This window comes from Xiphophorus hellerii, chromosome 1 (assembly GCF_003331165.1).
Source record: "Xiphophorus hellerii strain 12219 chromosome 1, Xiphophorus_hellerii-4.1, whole genome shotgun sequence".
Lineage (NCBI taxonomy): Eukaryota > Metazoa > Chordata > Actinopteri > Cyprinodontiformes > Poeciliidae > Xiphophorus > Xiphophorus hellerii.
In genome coordinates, this window is record NC_045672.1 from 2,921,348 (window position 1) to 2,936,030 (window position 14,683).

Here is a 14,683-nt window from a genome sequence, read left to right on the forward strand (position 1 = left end):
CTCCAGGCAACCAATTGAAAGCGTTGTGGTTTTGGAGGACTCCAACACAGGAAGGAGGCAGGAAGGTTCATGTTGGATTTGTGCTTTTGCAAAAAATGAGAAACTTGGGAAGGAAGGTAAAAATCTACACAATGATACATTTGGACGGCACCAGAAGTTCACTCTCCAGAGTTTGAGTAAAGCAGACAAACGAGGCATTCTGGGTAAATACAAACAACTGCTGGAATATAACAGCACTCAATTTTTGCTTACATTGTGTGAAGAAGGACGTTGCACTCGGTGTCTTCTTTAGAGGTTTTCATGATGTTTCCTTCAGTGGTTTCTGGTGCAGCGCCACTACAGGCGAGGGGGGGAACCGTTTTGTCAAAGGGTTGACTCAGTGCAGGGAGAATCAAACTCCAATAGCTGACAATGTAACTGAGTCTGCTTTACTATCAGATGTGAAAACACCTTGAGATAGTTCAGATCAAAACATGTGTAAAAATGTAATCTACCAGAAAACTGCTGTTGACAGTAAAACTCTCCAGTTTTGACAGCTATTTTGAGAGAATAGCTGTCAAAGGATTTTAGTGTGTTTATCGATGGAGCTGGTAGAGAGACTATAAATGTAGCAAACTATGAATTTCATCACACTGAATGCATAAATATGCCACAAATTTCATTTTCCTGTATGTAAAGTTAAAATCTTCACCATTACAAAAAACATTTTTTTTATTGTTTTATCAAGATAAAATATGTAAAGTTCAAAAGTGTGAGAATTTTTTTTCTGAACTAAAAAAGACAGAGACTGAAACACATCTCATGAGTCTGGTCCAGTCATGACGGACGCATGAAGTGAGGAAGGTCAAGGTGAAGCGTGATATCAAATCGTCATGGTGATCAGCTAACCGTTAGCTTGGCTTGGCCGTTAATTGATAGGCTTTTTTTTTAGGTGAATCACTTGCAAAAAAAAAAGCTGAAATTGTTTCACAAATACCAAGAGCTCTCTCCTTTTGTTTACTGAAATGTTTTCCGTGTGAGGGGAGGCAGGTGGACTCAAAGCTCCCAATGTTACATCTGTAATTTTCCTCAAATAACATCCGTCAAATGACAATCATTTCTTCAAAGGACAAAAGGGAGAGACGACGTTCTGAAACCCAGCTCAGGTAACACCTACAGAGAGGCATTTTGCCTATCAAGTGACTGTTAAAAGGCTTTCAGTATCATTAGAATTCTGAATGTTGGCATTCCAATTAGAGGCAATCCTGCTCTGTCAGGCGCTACAGTTCACTGTTGAACCTCATGCAGGTTTGTGCTGCATGTGTGAGAGTGTGTGAGAGGGTGTGTGTGTGTGTGTGTGTCTTTGAGTCCTTGTATATTTAATGTCGCTTTCTTTTTTTCTGTCTTTTAGCAGCTGCACAGCCATCCATCACGCTTGCTGCAGGGCGAAAAAAAAAAAAAAGCAGGTTGTCTCTGCATATTGCATGGCTGTGAAATCCAGCTCATAATAATATCCCGTTTTGAAGACTTGCTTTGATAGTCCTCCACCAAAAGATGAGTCTCCAAAGAATTATTCGGATAAGTGCAAGCAGGCTTCATGGAACTGAACTCTAACTTTCTGTGAAGGGGGTTAGATGTAAAGTCTTGCATCAAAGCGCTTGGGAAGAAGCTTCAGCGCTTCTTCCGACCATTAAAAAAAAAAAAAGTATTGAGTTTTGCAGGAACTCTTAGATGAGCTTTCTTCAGAGGAGTCCAGAGAGCAGCAGCAGCAGGTGGGGTGGGCAACAGAGAGAAGAGGAACCCGATTGGCTTAGACAAAGAGGGAGAAAAGCAGGAGACTGGAGAGTTATGTGAAAATCTGGCTTCACTTTATTAGGAGCTGCTGTCTGACTGAATGTGACTTTTTGAGGTTAGCACAAGGAACTTTTTCACCTTTTACTGTGAATTACACATCCATGTAATTTATTGGAATTTAATTTAATTTGTGATGGTTAGTTTCATCACTTAAATAAAATTGCACAACATGAGGGAAAAGATACATAGTTTTAAGATGTTTTTTTACAATACCTGAAAATGTGGCATGAAATCAGATTTTTATCCTCTTGCAGATTTTTTGTTTTTGCTTTTTTGTCAGACTTAAATGTCAAGTATCATTGGATTAAGTTAAATATTTAGTTCAGTTCAAAAATACTATTTTGAACCCGAAGGGACATTAAATGTTGTTGGTACTCATGTTATCCAATATCCTTAAGGAGTCACTAGCTGGGTTTCCATTACAAATGTGCACAAATTCTGTCAATGTTCTGTTAATGTCAGAAAAACACATTTCATAATTGTGATGTTTCCATGAAATAAGAAAGGCAATTAAAATGACACGTGAATACGTTTGTTCACACAATAACAAGCCGCGTCATCACCTTGCAACTACTTCCTGTCGTCTTCTTGGTGGTTTGCGCCAGTAGTAACATCCTGTTGCTGACCATGTGACTCGTGTGATGTGAAAAAAATCATTTCCATTGCAGTTTTGCTAAATAAACCAATTTCAATACGCCCGATAAACTACCTCATCCAAACGGCAGAAGTTTTTTCGAAATGACTGTTTTTTCATTACCAAATGTATGTTCTGAATGCTGATGCTGTGAGCAGGAAGGGTTGTTAGTAGCAGTCAATATTGCAACGAGTTTGGTGTATCCTCTGACAGAAGACTATGGCTGACATTCTGACATATCAATATCCAGGTAGCAGAGACAATATTTCACAGTATCATGTCCTGGAAAACACAATCAGTTGTTGGGAAGAACGGCTAATCCGGTATTGGAAATAAAAAACGTTGATAGATGTGTCCTTAATTATGATTTCAGTTATAAAGACATGGAAGCTGTTCACACCAACCAAATACACCATGGCAACAACAAGTCCCATCCACCGTCTGTGATAACTAGCAATGAGTCTGTTTTAATTCAGCCAAACTGTTTTTTTAAAGCATGTGGTCTGTCTTATGGTCATGCCACACCTGACAGCACATGTTCTTTTTCTAAAATGCTGTTGGTTTTATGTCATAACGTGATACACAGCTTTCACAAAGTTCTACTTTTGTCTTGTCAGAGTGCACAGTACTTTCCTAGATGTCTTGGGGTTTATGAAGCAGTTTGGCAAACATGCTCATTCTTACTGTTGAATCATGACCTCTGACCTTACAGTAACTGAAGTATGCCTTAAATTTCCAAACGTAGCCATGCTGTTAATGTTTTTAACCTGAGCCTCGGAGCGTTGATGCCGTTTGTTCACAGTGAGCTGGGAGACAGCAGTGCTACTATTGTTTGATCATTAAAGTTTTATGACATGTTTGCCTTTGCTACGACTTAAAAATCTTGTGAGTGTCAATTAGCGGCAGCAGTTCCAGAAGCCCTGCCAGCTAGAAAACAAACCTTTGTCTATTTCTTTTCGCTCCAACTTCAGACGGAGGAGGATTAAAGCAACTCGTAGAAGACAAAGGGGGGAACGCATGTTGAATTTGCATGGCAAACACTCCTGACATTTCTGATTTGTTTATCATGCTGCAACCCCGTCAACTGCTCTTTGACAGCTTTGCAAGAACTGCATTTAGACCCCGTTTACTGTTGTTCTAATGTACAAGGGAGGTGACAAATGTTTGTTGTCAAAAAGGTGATCAAACGTGTTCCATTGGGCTTGCTTTCAACACCCAGCTAAAATTAGATGTAAAGTTAAATAAGCGATACATGAAGATACGAGATGGTGAGGTGGTGACCGAGCTTCTACTCACCTTTCTTTCTTTTTCTGTTAACCATAAAATTGCACAATTTGACATTTTGAAAATAAATTTGCTTAAATGTAACACACCTATTTTAAAAACATTTTTTTCATGAGGTGGTTTTTAGGCCATATAGAGATTGCTTTACTTTTGCAAAACTTTAATGGAAACATTTTCTTTGCATCACGAGGCACGTGATCAACAACCGGATGTTGCAACTGGCACAAACCATGAAGAAGAATATGACAGGAAGTAGCTGGAGGATCAACATGTTTTTTTATGACTCATTTTCACGTGCGATTTTAATGCGTTTTATTTTTGTTTTTTTTATTTAATGGCAATACCGCAATTGCAAAATTGTATTTTTTTGACAGTAGCAGAATACTGCGCATATTTGTAAAGGAAGCACAGCTGTGTCCATCAAGAAAAAAGGAATTGTGAGAAAGTTTGTGTTCATCTCTAAAACTAGATTCTGATGATTCTGAAACACAGTAATCCTTAGATTACTTTAGTAAGGTGTTGTGGTCATTCTTTGGTCTCCTCATGTTAGGATACTTCAGCTTTTCATTGAAACTGAAAACTTCTGTGGCTAAAGGAGGTAAAAGTCTTGAACGCTTCTTGGAGATTTGGTCAATTCCATATGAAAGGACCTCATAGAGTACTTCACCCAGAACAGATTTGCACTCTATTGGATCACTTTTCCTCCACTGCATACTTCAAACACAGGGATAACGTCTAGAGATGAGTGTGCCATGGGATCCTCACTTTCAGCCATTGTGGTGAGTCTCGGCATGGGAGTGGAAAGCAGACCACTGAACTCCAGCAGAGGAACAAAACCTGGCCGCTGTGGAAACCGGGGTCAAAATCCAAGTCTTTACTGAACACATCAACTCAGCGGAGAACAACATCAGGTTCATGGGGGAGAATGCCAGAAATAATAAGCTCAAGTAACAATTAACAAGTATCAGAGAAACTATTTTAAACATGAAAAACCAACACTGAACAAAGAAGATGATCTCAGATTTCATCTTTCTAACACCTGCAGTTCTGACTCATCTCTCCAGGCAGTTTTTCTGCAATTCCCACTTTGGGACATGTGACCAAAACAACTCACACAGTATAGTTATGGACATGTTTGGATCATCAAGCAACAACGACCCAAACATGGAGCATCGCGGGTGGGGCCAGACTCTTACATGCCCCAGTAGTGACTTCCTGTCAGTGTGACTGTTCTGTGTACAACTTATAAGCCTGTTATTTCCAGAAACAGAAGAAGCCATGAAAGGCAAATCAAGAGAAGTCCACTGGTGAAAAGCACTTAAGGTTCCTTGCTAAAGTGAAATCTGTCTGGCGTAGCGCTATCCAGCATCTGTCAGCACATGACTTTACTATGCTGTGAAAACAAGTTTGCCCCTTTATAAACTTCTTCTGCTCTGCGTTTTGGCTACTACAAGTGATTGCAAAATGTTTGTTTGATTTTCTTCATTTTAAGCCATTTTTGAGATATTTTAACCTGCTCTTGTTGGAATGCTTGCTTCCCTTTAGATGGTTTATTGGCAATAAAATGCGTTTGTGGTTTGCAGCAACTGCTTCCATCTAAAGCTGTTTGCCATTGGTAGAGAAGGTGTAGCAAGAATTTTAACCAATGTACTCATCTCCGCTGTTCCACTCACAAATGAAATTTCCCTTAAAAATGTGTCATTTAGCAGGTTTTTAAACGTTACTAGAAATATTACTACAACAAACTAAGAAATGTAACCAAACAAGTCTGACATTTTTGTAGAACACGGCTGCAATGTCGGTGGTTTAGCTTTTGCTTCTGTAGGTCAGGTTGAGTCATATTTAACCCTAGTAAATAGATAATGAATTAAAACCTAGTGTAGTTGGGGGTTGGAGAAACACACTGAGCTGTCAGTCATGTTCTTGAGCCGAATGGCAAATTTAATGGGTTGCATTGTATTACTCTGAGTCTGGCAAAAACCTTTGAGACTATTAAAGTCTAAAACGTCTGTAATCCCAATGTTCAGATCCTTAAAAAAACTGTCTTGAAAAAAAGGCAGCCACATCCATTCAAGCTTGGCAACAATCGCTATTCTTCTTCTACACAGCTGTTGAAAGCTGGTCTATTGTACAGCAATGAGATATCACTTTAATTTAAAAGAAAGGAAGCAAAGAAGACAGTGTGGGCTCTGATGTTTTCTCTTGGCTTCCATTGTGTCTTGGGAGCTAATAAAAATGAGACTGCTGTGCAGTAACAGCCTCAACAGCAGAACACTGTCCCCACCACACACACACACCCACACACACCCCCACACGCACGCACACCCACACACCCACAACATTTTATTTTTTTTATTGGCTCAATAAGGGAGGACTAAGAGCAAGGCGGAAGCTGTTTTCTATCTGTGAGTGCTGGAGCCAAAAATCAAACATGGACACACTAGCTTTAGTTTCTCTGGAGGACTTTGCAGAACCAAGCAGCACTGTGATATAATTACCAACTGCCACCTGAGATACAAGTGTGCGTACACTTGTATGTGGTGTCATTGTGGATAAGATTTTCTTTTTTTGTGCAGTAGCTAGCTTTTGAGGTAAAACAGCAAAAAGTATGACATCAGCAGGAGTTCTGTTGGTTTGGAACGCCCCTATTGGGAAGCATTAGTCTGCGTCAGATCATGAAGGTGGATCCAGAAAAAATCCAAGACCCCTAACATCAGAAGGATGGAATAAACACGTTGCCCTGAGAAACAGCCCTGAAGAGAAAATCTAGCTATCTTCCGTCTGACAGCTCTCAGGGAAGCTGTAGGTAACAAATCAAACAAGGAAGCTGAAGCCCCCAAAACATTTAAACGGGAGGAAGGAACGGTTTCACAATGGTTCTCACCTTATCTCCCTTCAAACACCTGCCATGTCGGCTGCTACTTATCCTCTGATTACAGCTGTAGCCATTTTGCTGTAATTCGATGAAAAAAAAAATGTATTCCTGGATTAAATAAATATTGTAAGATGCAGACTGAGAGCCAGAGAGGGTGGAGAGAGAGAGCATGTAGTGAAATATTCAAGAGAAATATGCTGTGGGAACATGGTGTTCTGAGATTGGAATAAATAAGTAGACAAGTTGCAGGGAGAAGAAGAAGAAGAAGCAAAAGTCAAAAGAAGGTTTGATGTGGTGTCTAGTTGGGAGTTTGGACTTTTTCTGTTGAACTGTTTCACGGCAAACTTTCAAACAAGGTTGTATAAACTCGCACGGTGCGCAGCTCATGAACAGTTTCAGTGCATTTTATAGTAAATCTGTTACACAGAGGTCCAGCCAGTATGACTTACATACACTCAGACTACTTTGAAATGAATGCCCCTGTGTTGCCTTACAACACATCTCTTATTGTAGCACACACAATTTTATCATGACATCAGAGTAAAAATTTTGCCATCCCAAACACAGCATAAGTTCAGTGCAAAAGTGCATCTTAAATATTAAGCACACTTACTAGTGTATATATATATATATATATATATATATATATATATATCTGTATATATATATATATATATATATATATACAGATATATATATGGTGTGTGTGTCTATATTGTATATAGCAACAGGTGGAGGAGGGTCAGCATTGCAGTACTTTATGGATAGAGCCAGAGAAAAGGTTTATGATGAAACAGTATGAGGGAAGATTTTCCGTGGTTTATTAATGTGACAGCCACAGGAAGAAACTCAACTTACAGGGTAGCACATCAATTCCATGTTCATGACGAGGTCAATGTGGTTCCATCAGCATCATCATAATCTGTCAGTATCTTCATTCAAATAAGGAGTAGTACAGAAATCCAGCAGAGAACCATTTGCTTTACACACCGACATTCAAGTAGATTCTCAAGAGGAATCTGACCAGCAGGGGGCCCTCTAGCTGGAGGATGAAAATTCTGCTGATTAGTTTGAACATATGGAAACTTCTTTTTTTTTTTTTTTGCCACACAGTAGAGGTTGGACGTTTTCTGGCACTGACACGAATCCGAGCCGAACGCTATCTTCTCAAGTATCAGTCGATGATATTTCTTATTTCTTTAAATGGAATCCTGGACAAGCACTAAAAAATATTCCACACATTACAGACATTACCCATACAATTATAGATACACTAAACAAATCATTATTATTATTCGTCATCCCTTAAGGTCATATGTGCAAAAACATGTAATCTTAAATAGCAAATTGATGTAGTGTAAGATTGTTTTTTATTTTTAATAGGAATTCAATCAAATCTTTTTCTGTGTTAATTTTTCTTATCACTATTAAAGCAAGACATGGAGATAGAGAGAGATGTGTGATATTTGATTGTGATAGCTTTAATACAGGGGATATGACACTTTGATAATGAAACACAGCGCAAAGTGACTGTGAAAGTAACACAAATTAAATCAGGCATTTCATTTTTAATCTTCTGGCGCCCGTCAGATCGGCAGCAAATTACAACGTCTAAGTTTCTCTGCTCTTGCCCATCAGTCAGTCAGTGTTGCTTCATTCCTGTTGCTCCTGTTATCTAACCCCCTGTCACTCATTATTTCACCCCCCCTTTACAGAACCTTTCAGTCAGTACAACGTAACACACAACCAGCAGTACTGAGCTGTCTCTGCAGCAGGTAGAGGGTGGTGTGATGAAAGGAAAAGCAAACAGATAGCAATGCTGCCCTCTGCTGGTCATATAAATGAGTACTATCATTTCTACAATGAATCTTTTTTTAAGAAATAGAAGAACCTAAAAAAGTTTTGAAAAAATGTGAAAATTGAAAATATTGTCAATTTCTATATTTTAGTCCCAGCTGTAATTTAATGGGAAGATTTATGAAAACTAAGCAGGAAGATAAAAAAAAAACCCGGACAAATCCGTTTTGTTTCTAGTGTTCTGACTAGTTGTTAAATTCACCATCTGCTTGCTTATTGTCTGTGTTGTATTCACAATCGTTTCCTACCACAGCCTGAGGCAAGATGCTGTTTCAAGTCAAACCTCTTATCAAGATGACTGACAGGAGTCAGAACGGGCACTTGACCAGGCGAGAGGGAATAGGGAAGAACTGGCTTTGCAGCGGGCTCCCCCAAGGCAAAATAAAGTGGCTTCAGTGCCAATTTTCACTTGTCCAAACCTCTATTTTCAAGACTGCAGCTTTCTACCATTTCACACTGTCTTCAAAAGCAACCACAAGTAATGGAATAAAAAGAGTCTACAAATCTTTACTAATGAGTTCCTGTCTGAGATATAGGTAAACAATCACAATGTGTTTTTGTTTTACTTAGACTGATTATTGCTAAGTACAGAATGACTTAAAGTGTCTAAAAGTTTGATTGTTAATCACTAAATATGCTGTCCCTGAGTGTGCAACAGACATGGCTTCAACTATTAAAGCAACACAACCAAAAACCGTTGTGTTTTCAGTTGTGTAAAAGTGTTTAACATTTGACAAGTCAATGTTAAACACATATAGACCTGATTTTATGTCTAAATCAAGAAAAACTGCCTGGTCTAAAGGTCTAAGCTTAGACTTGAAATTAAGTCATTTATAAGGATCTAGAAATATTTGCAGTGAATTAATCAAAATGCCAAACAATAAACTCAAATTCAACTTCATTTGTTTTAATACTAAGAACATATGGTTTTACTGTACTGGCGGACATTTTAATCTTGTGTCGTTGAAAATCCAAGTAATAGAACAGGCTGTGCTCTAACAGGTTGGTTTCTGTGGACGTCTTAAAGTATCTGTTGTTTAGCATAAGTTTTGAACCTAACCTTCTGCACTCTGTTAGTAATGTCTAAAAAGCTTTCAGAAAGCTCCCTTTTTAAGTTTTGTGAAATAAAATGAAAGTTTAATTTTGATTTTTCAATAGAGGTAATCAAAATGTAGCCTGTTTGCTATCTGCTACCTAGCTACCTGCTACTTAGTTGGATTGCTAAATAGATAGCCAGATATCAAGCAATTGATCTGTGTAGAGTTTAGAAAAAAAGGAAGCTCAAACATTAGACTAAGCATTGAGCTGCTAATGATTAGCTATTCACAGCTAATCATTTGCTAATCAGTGATTCTAAAAGTGGGGGGGGGGTTCAACATTGAAGCATCCAGGTGTTTTTATACATATACATCTCAAGCTTTTTAAAAATTGTTTTTAATATACTCTGTAAAAAAAAACTTTTTGCATATGGGTGGTTGGTGGAAATGGAGAAGAAATCTGTTTTGCCTAATATCTGAGCTAGCCTTGAGAGGGCTTCTGTTTTTTTGTACGTACAAATCCAATCACATTCCTTTTGTACAGTAAGTGTGAAATTGAGTTCACATGAGGGAATGCCAGACTCCTCCCTTTACACTCTTTCATCTACATATGCACATACTGTAGATGTAAATATGACCTGCCTCATATCTATAAGTGGGAAGAAGATAGAGGTGCAAATGCTGTTAAAGAGGGGAGAAGTGGGAAACATAAGTGAAAACGTGTCATGTTTTACATGCATAGTCAGACTCTATTATATATTTCAAAATTATACACCATGTATACAGTTTACACACAACTTTGTTGTCATTAATTGCATGTGTTTATTGATCCAACTACTTTGTAATATGGAAAACTGTACAACACAGAAGTGATTAAGATGCAAAGATTAACAAGATACAAATGTATATCTCAGAGGACTTACAATTTTTCCCCAATGCAAAACCTTTTTAGGTGTCTTAGATGCTGTTTCTAATCAAAAACTTACTAACTACACAGAATCAGGGTTGTGCTGAACTGCTTTGATAAATTCAACATTCACTTTTTTTAGCCTCATTTTGACGTGTGGCAGTAGGAAAGGTTGATGTAAACAGCAAAATTCGAAATAACTTCCACAATTTTTCAAAAAGATTTTTATGTTAGCTTGAAATGTTTTTTTTTTTTTTTGGTTTTCCGAGTCAGAGTTAGGACGCTGACGCGGAGATGGAAACACATTTGCCGGATAAGTTCTGATCTAGTGAACATTTGCCTCACGTGACTGATTGGCTGTTTCTGCTATCGACATGCATTTCTATACGTCTCTGGACCGCATCATCGCTGATACTGGCCGATGTGATAACAACTACAACCTGCCACATAGTCAGAAGCAATGCAATGCTTCAATAAATTATATATATATATATATATATCTCCAATTTTCTAATATGTGTTGTCCATGTTAGTATGCAACAACTGCGTGAACATTTGACAATGTTAGATTCGTTCCAATCCGGGAAATGGAAACACCCAATTTGAGTTTTTTTTTTCCTTTTTAAAAAAAGTTAGCTCAAAATTTGTTGTCATTTTCTGTTCCTTTGATTTCATCCAACACTTGATTTTATACTTTAGGATGTAAAACTTCCTCAAAAATAAATGGTGAAAAGAAGAAGAAAAAGAAAATATTTTGCAAGACTTACAACTTGTTTCCTGTATCCTACAGAAAAGGTTTGTTTGTTTGTTAACAATCTAGGCATTCATTTTACAACTGAATAGATTCTTAATCACACATTACTAATCTGTCCCAGCAAGTGGCTCATCGTGCCAACCCCATGTTTTCTTTTGTTTGCTAAACCATCTAGAAGTCCCGTGGATAATAACATGGACCATTACTCCGGTCACAATGAGGAAACACATCCTTGCTCAGAATCTTATAACCTGATGGTGGCAACTCACTATTGATTTTTTTCATAACCCACCCTGCACGCCTCTCCTTTCCCTCTCCCACTCCTCCCCTCGGTGTCTCGACCCGCTGCGCTCTTCGTCACCCACAAACTGGGCCCACCTCACCTGTGCCCTTAAAGAGTAATTACTCCCTCTTTTATTTTCTCCTGCGTAGCTCCATATCGGGCCGCTCATCTCTGACAGCGGTGGAGCTCAAATTAAATTCCATCATCTGATAATGAAAGTCATTAGGTCCTGCTGGAGCCTTATGGAAAGCCAAACAAAGCCTAGCGGAGTCCGTGTAATAACCCCAGGAAAGGACAACCGCTTAACAGAGAGAGAGAGAGACAGATGGACAGGCTTCCTGGATGCATGGCTCCATTTACTAATTCATGGTATCTATAGATACGTTGCAGAGTGACATCACACACGCAAGATCTTCCTCCCATCTCCCTGCTGGAGGACAGAAAGCTGCTCCCCGACATTGACTACCATTGGTTTTAGCTGTCAATGGAATGCAATAAATCTTAAATGCATGCATGATCTCTAAAAGGAAAAGGGATGCAATACTGTCCTATTGACAACTAGATAATGACGTTATAAAAAAGTTTTAATAGAAAAAAAAATAGCAAGGGAAGTAGGTCAGTTATGCTAGCTTGACTTTGACAACATTAACATAGATGTGTTGCAGAATTTGGCCCGATGTGGGCCATGTGGATTATCGATTATCAGTGGAACAGGTGATTAAATTAGCTAATTTATCAGCTCATTAGCTACCTATCGTAGCTAATTAGCTATGGTAGCTAATCATGAATTAATAATGGCAAAATAAACATCAATCCTGAAAATATAATACCATAATGCACTGAATGTTCTGTTCTCTGTGTGGGAAATATTTGCTTGTTTTTTGGTGTTGAATCCTGATACATTAGTAGCATTGTTGTCAGCTGCTATGGCAACGGTTCTGTGTGTAGTGTAGCCGACACAGAGGGTGAGGAAAAAACAACACAAGAGGTTTTCAGTTGTTCTTCAATGGTTTTTCCGTGTTATTTTCCCCTTCGCTGTGAGGCACTGCACTGAATTAATAATAGTTACATCTCCAGGCTTCCTTTAGTTAATGGGATTGTTTTACTGCGGCAGCGCAGCTATCAATGGCAAGTAAAAGAATAGTTTGTTTGCCCTCCAGCTCTGCGTGAATGAGTAAAATTTCCTGATGTAACAATAACATGTAACCTGTTTTTATTCAAAGAAATAAGAAGGATTTCACATTTAATGTAAAGTTCATTACAACACAGCCACGGCTTCTTTAAGACAGGCGCTTTGCTTTGGTTTAGTGAATGCTGGAAAAACTAACAGAAATAAAATACAAAGCTTTAGATAAGTTATAAGGAAAAGTTATCAAAAAGTTACCTCACAGCTAGTGGACTCAACTCAGTTTCAGTCTTTTGCACATGCAAAGCCTCTTATGTTCACACACAATTCTCACAATGATGGCATTACGACAAAAAATAGTCTGACAAAATAAATGCATCTTATGCAAAAGCTAAAAGCATATTTTCAAACGTGAACTGAAGCAAATTAAAATCTAAATATTTCAACTCCTGGAAACAAATATTTCTTCAATGCATAAATCATTTTACTGACACTTACAGGAGAAAAATTTGGCCTTCGAGGAGATTGCTGTGCAGCCTTTGACGTGTTGCCACACTTTACCCCTCCCTGTGGTTGAACAGAGTTCATTCTTAAACCAGCACCTGGCAGCATGATCGATAGCAACCCCAGTGTTCAAGCTAAATTGAATGAGCTTTTAAATGAGGTGGCATTTAGATTTTCCAACTCTATTACAAACATATGCAGGTGATGTGACCTTTGTCACACATCCGAGCCCTGGTGGGAAGCTTGTATGGTAATTAGCCACAGTTTTTATGCTAAGAGTAATAAATGTGCTGATTTTTTTATTTATTTGCACAATAAACAACCTGAACATGATGTCTCAGATCCTCAAGGAATTGTTGATCTTTAGACTGCATAAAATGAAACTAATGTGAGCATGGCTCTTATTTGCAAGACTTGCACTTGCATTTTTATAGATCCATAATTTTTGTAAGCACACATAAATAACTCTAACACCAATCACATTATTACAAAAGACTGCCCTACTCACCCATGTTTTAGATATAGTGCTGAAAGAAAAGTATTTGCCTCCTTATATACGTTTTTAAATCACATAAGACAATGATGAACCTGAGTAAATACAAGAATTGTGATTTTTTTAGTCATAGGACTATGACTTTTTAGTCCTTGAACTAAAACTTATTAAATTTAAAAATTAAATATAAGTTTTCTTTAAAAGCAAGTCTTAATTTGTTTTGTGACATAACTATTTCATCTCAGTTATGTAGTTTTTTTTCTGTCAGGCAAAACTTTGAGTTGTGCAGAGACATCTTCAGCGTTCTGAGGCTACTGGTAACTGGCTGTTAAGATACCATTGCTGGCTAGCAACCTAGCCTTTTTGCATCTATCATGTTTTCCAATTAAAAAGGTGATGTGTTTTTTTTTAGTTGTATAAAAACTGGTGTGCTTCACAAAATTGCAATAGAAACATTTCTTTTGATCACGAGTCACACCATCAACAACCAAGTGTTACTACTGACAGAAAAGACAAAAGGAAGTGGTAGGAGGATGATGGCATGTTCTTTTAATGAACAAACTTATTCACATCTGATTTTTATTGTGTTTCTTATTTAACAGGCACATTGCAATTACAAATTTTAGCACAATATTGGTCAAGTTTACCACACATTTGTAATAGAAACACAGCTATTGAGTCTGTTTCTTGTCTCTTCCTGAATTGCTTTAGAGCGGACCATGACATTCTGCTTCGTGAGATCTGTGTAAAAGAGAGAGCTCTTGCATTGAGATGATAAAAGCATCATGCTGGTAAGAATTTCATGCCTCTAAGACTTTTTATGAATACACATTGACAGTATTTTTTTTTTTTTGAATGAATGAACTGTTCTTATTTTGATTAGACAACCTGTGGCCTTCATTTTCATGTCTGCATTCATGTGATCTGTTAGTATAAAAATCCTTTTTCATTATTAGATGAATAAAATCAGTCATAATGTCAACCCCTTTGAAATCCTGAAAAATTACTATGAATCTTTAATTGAACCGCTGGTCATGTCTGTCAACAAGATTGTTTTGTGTTAAACAGACAAAGCACTGAGCAGCTTACTGCTGAT

General features: G+C 37.9%; 1 long non-coding RNA gene across 1 annotated transcript in view; it reads left to right on the top strand.

Annotated features, from left to right (window-relative positions):
- Positions 1 to 230: 230 nt before the first annotated feature.
- Positions 231 to 14,683, top strand: part of LOC116720590 (uncharacterized) — a 957,300-nt gene continuing 942,847 nt past the window's right edge. Inside the window, exon 1 of the long non-coding RNA XR_004339420.1 lies at positions 231 to 325. This is a non-coding gene — a long non-coding RNA (uncharacterized LOC116720590). The remainder of the gene's footprint in view (positions 326 to 14,683) is intronic.